Below are 6765 nucleotides of genomic sequence, written 5' to 3'. Positions count from 1 at the left end.
TCAAATCCATATCATCCCATTCTTCTTCATCGAACTTACTGCTAGAATCACTGCCAGGAACAAGGGTGGGTTTACCCTTCAAAGCCTTGTGTAAACCGGACTGAATCAACACATCCTTGACTTGAACCTGCCATAAGCCAAAATTGATCATCCCATCAAATTTCTCTACATCAAACCTCATTGGACTGAACTTCGACATCGTATCCGTATCCTATAGACAACACTTTCTCTGATTTTGCTCATGTTTCGAATAGCCAAAAGATGTAGCAGGTAGCCAGGACCCTTTAAATCGGAAATCCACAACTCGCCACTAACAAATCCAACTATTACTACGAATCAGAAAAAATATTGTCTAACCAGATACCCTATACGATCAATAGAACTCGTTTCTGATGTGGACGATCCACTCCCGTGGCAACCACAGAGCATACTCCGACTCCTATAACCGAGACCCCCGTCAAACCTGACGCTCTGATACCAGTTGTTGGGAAATTACGGTCTCACTAATTCCCACCACCCAGCCCAACAATAATAGTAAAGAAATAAGAACAATACACAACACAAGATTTAACGTGGAAACTTCAAAACAGGAGAAAAACCACCGGCCCCCAAAGAGAGAAAATACACTATATCACAAATTGTTACAATGATATAGACGACTCTCTTAAGCCAACTACACTCTCCAAAATATTTAACTAATACAACTCTCAAACAAAGGTAAGAAAGAAAAAAATAATCAAATACTTAAAGTGTATTGATTGGTGCGATTTGGAATGAAGACTTAGCCCCTCTTATATAACCAAGTCACTCACCCCTCACATCTTCCTCCCACCAATGTGGGATAAACATATCTTCTACTAGCCAAAATAAACCAACATGCAAAGTGTGTAATTGCAACATATGATACTCTTTATTACTAGTATTACATAATGAGGAGTGTACAACTCATGGAAAAGTTCATACAATCCGACTTCATAATCGTGCAATCCACAAACTAAAAAATATCAACAGAACATGATTTCCTTAAGCTGTCCCACCCATAACTAGGATTTGAATAATGATAAGGAGACAGGTACTATTAGCAATGAGATTCGTGAGAACAAACACTTTTTTCCTTCTAAAATTCATATACCGAGTAATTATTTTTCAACTGACAATGTAAAGGCAAACAAAAAAAAACAAAAAAAAATTGTTACTGAAACTTAAAAAAACAATGAACTAATTACATCAAAGAAAAAATTAAAGTAAAACCAAACATACATTCTAAGAAACAGTTTAAAATTCACCCAACCCATACATTGATTGATAAAACTTTAAGTTAGCAAATTAACACCAACTTGGTTGTATGTCGAAATGAGTTTTCGCTCCCCCGAAACCCCTAAAACGTACGAGTGTGTTTCGTGTGCTTCCCTAAGCCATCAATTTATCCACATCACCGTTTCGCTTGTATACCTCAACTTCTCCAAACTCATCACCCACAACGACTAGTATAAGATGTTCATCATTGCAATTCATCATGAGTATTGTGAGTCGCAACTACTACTTCTCAGTGCTTTGGCTAAAACAGTTTTTTGAATCTCTCCTTTTACCCAAATTTTTGAATACGACGACTTCTATGTCTTCACCCAATGCATGTCTCCTTTTCAGTCACCTCAACACAGTTCTCACATTTCAATTGCACATCAGATTCAGATTATTTATTATATTGAGATCGCCAGATATAGGAACTCCAAAAGTGGCAGTAGTCCTTATTACTAATCGGAAAAAGCAATTGATATCACATAAGATTATACCTTGCAATTGAGACCCATACTCGTCAAATTTGGGTCAAATAGGTTAAGCTTTTGGGTCAATTTGGTCTTTATAAAATTAGGCCTCACAATCTAAACCAAAACTTAAAAAAAGATCCAATGAGTTTTTCTCCAACCTTTTGGGTCTTATACAAAATATAAACAACGGGTCAAATGGATATCAAATATAAAGTTCAATAAATAGAGACAAGTCTAATGGGTCTTGTGAATGGGTCAAATGGGTCGAATATTACAAGTGTCATCCGGCAATTATTTAAGAAAGCATTAATGGTTATATCAATTATTATTATGTATATCAATATTTTTTTATCGATAATAAATATTTGTAATAAATAATAACTAAAGCAATATAATAAATGTAAAAAAAATCAAATGTAAAAGTATATGACCCGTTTGGAACTATTTGACCCATTACCCATTTCGACTTGTTAGCCAAACCGACCCAACCTGACCCGTACGAACCCGTTTCAAACTTTTACCCGTTTGACCCATGACCCATTTCAACCAAAAACCGTTTGACCCGTTACCTAAACCGACCCAACATGACCCGTTTGCCAGGTTTATATAAGATACATAGTATGAAATCCACAACCTTCCTTCTTTTTCCTCTTTCCTGTTTTTTCTCTTACATGGCTTCCGTTTCATGCCTTGACGTATTTTCGACCACCACTGTCGTAATCACGCGACCATTAGAGTTGTGGCACCTGTACTCTGAGTTTTTGATGGTGGTTTGCTCCGGTTAGTGGGTTGTAGACTTTTTCAGGAGTTGTTTCTTTTTTCTTCATTTTTGTTTCTTCTTTTTCCCATCGATGTCTCGTATTTCTGACGAACTTATCGGAGGTTACCTTTTTAGCAATTTGTTGAAATCTCCCCGAGAGAATGAGTTTTGTTAGTGAGGTGTTTCCGATGGTTTTCCATGTACTTTCTAGTTTTGGCCTTCAACCGACGATTTTTGGTTCACCAGAATGGTTTTGTTTTCCCGGCGGTGTTGGCTTCACCTGCAACTCAAGTTGTTGTCTTAGTGACAGTTTTTTTTAAGTTTTTTTTTTTCGAAGTAGCATCATAGTCAATAATCAAATATTCAAATTCTACCCGCCTCCAATTTTTCCCTAAACCACTCCTGCAACTTTTTTTTGGGGACTTTCATAAAATCAAAAAAGGGTTAAAAGCCAGAAATTGGCTATATACTTACTCAAATGTCCCAATGTCGCCTATATACCCATTTGGGCCCCACTGTCCTCTACAAACTTTCAAAAAATGTACTAATGTAAACAATTTTCTTTGTTTAACCTGCATCTGTTCGTCCCACATCAAATTTGTAAATGATGAATGATCAAATTGTCACTTGAAATCACTCATTCTGGATTCCATGAGTCTAGTTTAACATCTTTTGTGAATGAATTCGATCCATAACATCATCACAGCTCTCGAATTTGTTCATCAAAATCCAGTTGACTTTTTTTAATACGAACTTTGACTAAAAAATTCATGAACAATATTGAGAGTTAGATCTTCATACTTTGCAGAAAGCATCACAACGTGATTGTGAATACTTCTACGATTTTACTTTTCATTGAATGATTCCGAATCGTTACATAACGATCGATCTGTCGACATTTTTTGCCATAAGAAGAACACGTCATGAATCTGTAGATTTAAACATGAATTCGATCATCTGAGTTCGGAATAATGTTCTATATCATCAATCTACTGTTCGTTCACCATCAAATCAATTAAACAACAACAAATTCGTTCAGATTTGACCCGTGTCAATTTTTATTCGAAAATAATCACATATCGATCATTCTAGATCATTTCGGAATGAAATCGAGCAAAGTAAAATTGCAGAGTTCTTCATTTTCATCTCGTGAACCTGTCTGCAAAAAATCACATCCTAAATCGAAGCAACGAATTCGAATTTTGGAGTCAAAGGTCCGAATTCAAAAAGTCAAATGAATTCGAATTTTGATTTAACCGGTAGTACCGGTTACTTACTGGTCACCTTTTGTTAACATTGGTACACTATTTGAAAGTTTGTAGAAGACAGTGGGACGCAAATGGGTATATAGGCGACATCAGGACATTTGAATAACTATATAGCCTATTACTGGCTTTGACCCAACAAAAAACTATTTACAAATACTAGAGGCATACCTCTAGGAATGATATTGAGTGCATTATCGGAACTTTAAACAAAATTTTAAACTATCAAAAATTTCAATACAAAACATATTATACTATAATTCTCACTATTAATAACTCTTATAACAGAAGTCATGAATCCAGCAAAGCCACCACGAAAAGCACCAAAAGCAGCCATCTCAAATCTTTCTATGAGACCATGAGTAACCAGCACAAAAGAAAGAATTAAGCCCAATAAATATTAAACAATTACTAGGCCCAACAAACAAAACTTTGAAGTCCATATCACCCTCATTTATTCTACTATATCTATCAAAATTATTTTTATATCCCACCTGAATTATCAAAACTTTAACTGTCAACACAAATTTTAAATTCAAATTACTTCTTGAAAAAATATTGCTGACTTTTTTGACTGACAAATGAAAGTCAACAAAAAAGAAGCATCACAAATACCACTTTTGTGACCCACGTAACAGTAATCCAACATCCAAAAATCAATTTTAACCAACTTGATATAAACATTAGGCTATAACAAATCCCAATTGCGTTCCAAAACAAACAGCACAACTTGAAATAAAGTCTTCCAATCCTATATTCAGTTACTGCCATAGACTTTTTGAACCTATAATCAACTAGTTTGTGAAAGATTACAAACCAGTAGTTTTGAATAAAAAGGCACGCTTTAAACAAAATATCTATGTGACCAGTAATAAACAGATTGACTCCAGAAAGTCAACTATACACCATCAATACATACATACAGACCAGCAGCAATAAATAAACCACTTCACCACACAATCCTAAAGGTACCCACGGTATTTGACAGGCAGCTCACCAGTAGTAATTAGTAAAAGGCATCACCAAATTTGATTTACTTTTCCTGTCGTTTCCAGCGAGATCTGAGTAATTGACCGCCGTTGACCAGTGTTTAACCGCAGTTGACTAGCGGTTGACCAAGTAATTGACCGAGTTGACCATTGAGTACTCGACAAGGCAGCTTAACTAAGAAATCGTCAACATCTCACCGATTCATATAGAGATCATCAACCTTGGGTATATCTTAAGTAAATCTTAACACGTATAACGTTTAGGTAAAATCATGATATTCCATGTGTAACTTGCTAAATCGCTATACGATGATCTGATTAGCATCGATTAAGATGAAAAAACCCGAAAAAAGTATCCACCTAAGGATCTCCCAATGAGTTTGGAATATTATATTTAATGAGTTGGGAATATTATATATCACTAGGACTACGTAGGCACATGTTTCAAATTTTTACAGCAACTTTACTCAACTCTTCATCAACGAAATTTTTGCACTTGTATATTGTATCTCTATCAAAAGAACATTTGAAATTTGATATTTTCTAAACTTGAAATTTTAATGTTTTGTAAACTCGGATTTTTAGCTAGTGACTTGTTTTTAATTTTAATGTTTTGTAAAATTGGATTTTTTGATCCCTCAGTCTTACAAATGTATATATGTTTTTGCAGCCTTTATTATTAAATTGAAATTAAATTATGAAATGTTCTTATGATTAGTAGAGTAAGAGGATATAGGAGAATGGTACTATTAGGAATAAGATTGGCGTGAACAATTTCATTTCATACAATAATTGTCATGAGACTACATTAACTAAGTACTTAAAAAAACAACTTGTTACCGAAACTAAAATAAAAAACAATGAACTAGTTACACCAAGGAAAAACTTAAAGTAAAACCAAGCAAACATATATAAGAAACAGTTTAAAATTAAGTTACCTAGCTATTCAAGTTAGCTAACACCAATTTGGTTGTATCCAAGCATGACAGTTGAAATGAGTTTTCGCTCCCACGAAACCCCCCAAACATTTTTTCATGATTTTCCCATCGAATGTGTGATACGTGTGTGTTTCGAGTGAGTACCAAACTAGCTGCGGAAAGTAGATCTTGTTCTCCATTTCAGGCGTTTTGGCATCAACGCAAACAGATGTCGTACCACCAATATATATCGTGTGCTTCCCAATACCATCTATTTTCTCCCATTTATTTGCATCATCATTACGCTTGAATACCTCAACTTCTCCAAACTCATCACCGATAATGACTAGTAAAAGATGTTCATCGTCGTAACTCATCATGAAATATTGTGAGTCACCACTATTACTTATCGGTGGTGGTGCTTTGGCTAAAAGGGTTTTTCTAACCTCTCGTTTATCCAAATTTTTTAATACAAAGACTTCTCCGTCTTCACTCAATGCGTAAAAATTTCGGCCTATAAATGTTAACAAATATTTACGATCATCATACTCATCATCATCAATAGGAACCATACGCCAAGATGATCGTTCATGAGCTCCTCCTACAGAGTAGATGAAATACCACCGTCGTTCGTAAACTGTAAATCCAGCAATTATACAATTATTGGAGGAATTAGGTGGTGCTGAGAAACACAAGCTTTTTATGTAACCAAATTCTGGAAGCTTGCGAACATCACTTGTGAAGGGGTTAAATAACACCAATTCTTCTTCTTCTTCTTCTTCTTCTTGTTTTTTGCTCTTAAACAACAACCAACCATACCTCGAAAAATACATTTGGTCGTCCACAATCGACAACACCATGAAAATCTTCTTCATAAAGTAGTTATCACCCGACAGCGGATCTGTAAAAGTGATAATCCCTCGATGTTTATCTACAACCATCAACCATAGTGAGTTTAGCGAATAACTACGCAATCTACTTAGAGGTGCTGCTAGACGACAGAGTTTGCATGTAGCACGCATGTACAGGTACTCCACACCGACACAATGTTCCATAATCATCCGC

The sequence above is a fragment of the Rutidosis leptorrhynchoides genome, chromosome 11 (assembly GCF_046630445.1).
Source record: "Rutidosis leptorrhynchoides isolate AG116_Rl617_1_P2 chromosome 11, CSIRO_AGI_Rlap_v1, whole genome shotgun sequence".
Lineage (NCBI taxonomy): Eukaryota > Viridiplantae > Streptophyta > Magnoliopsida > Asterales > Asteraceae > Rutidosis > Rutidosis leptorrhynchoides.
The sequence above is the reverse complement of the archived record's forward strand: the minus strand, read 5'-3'. Positions refer to the sequence as shown.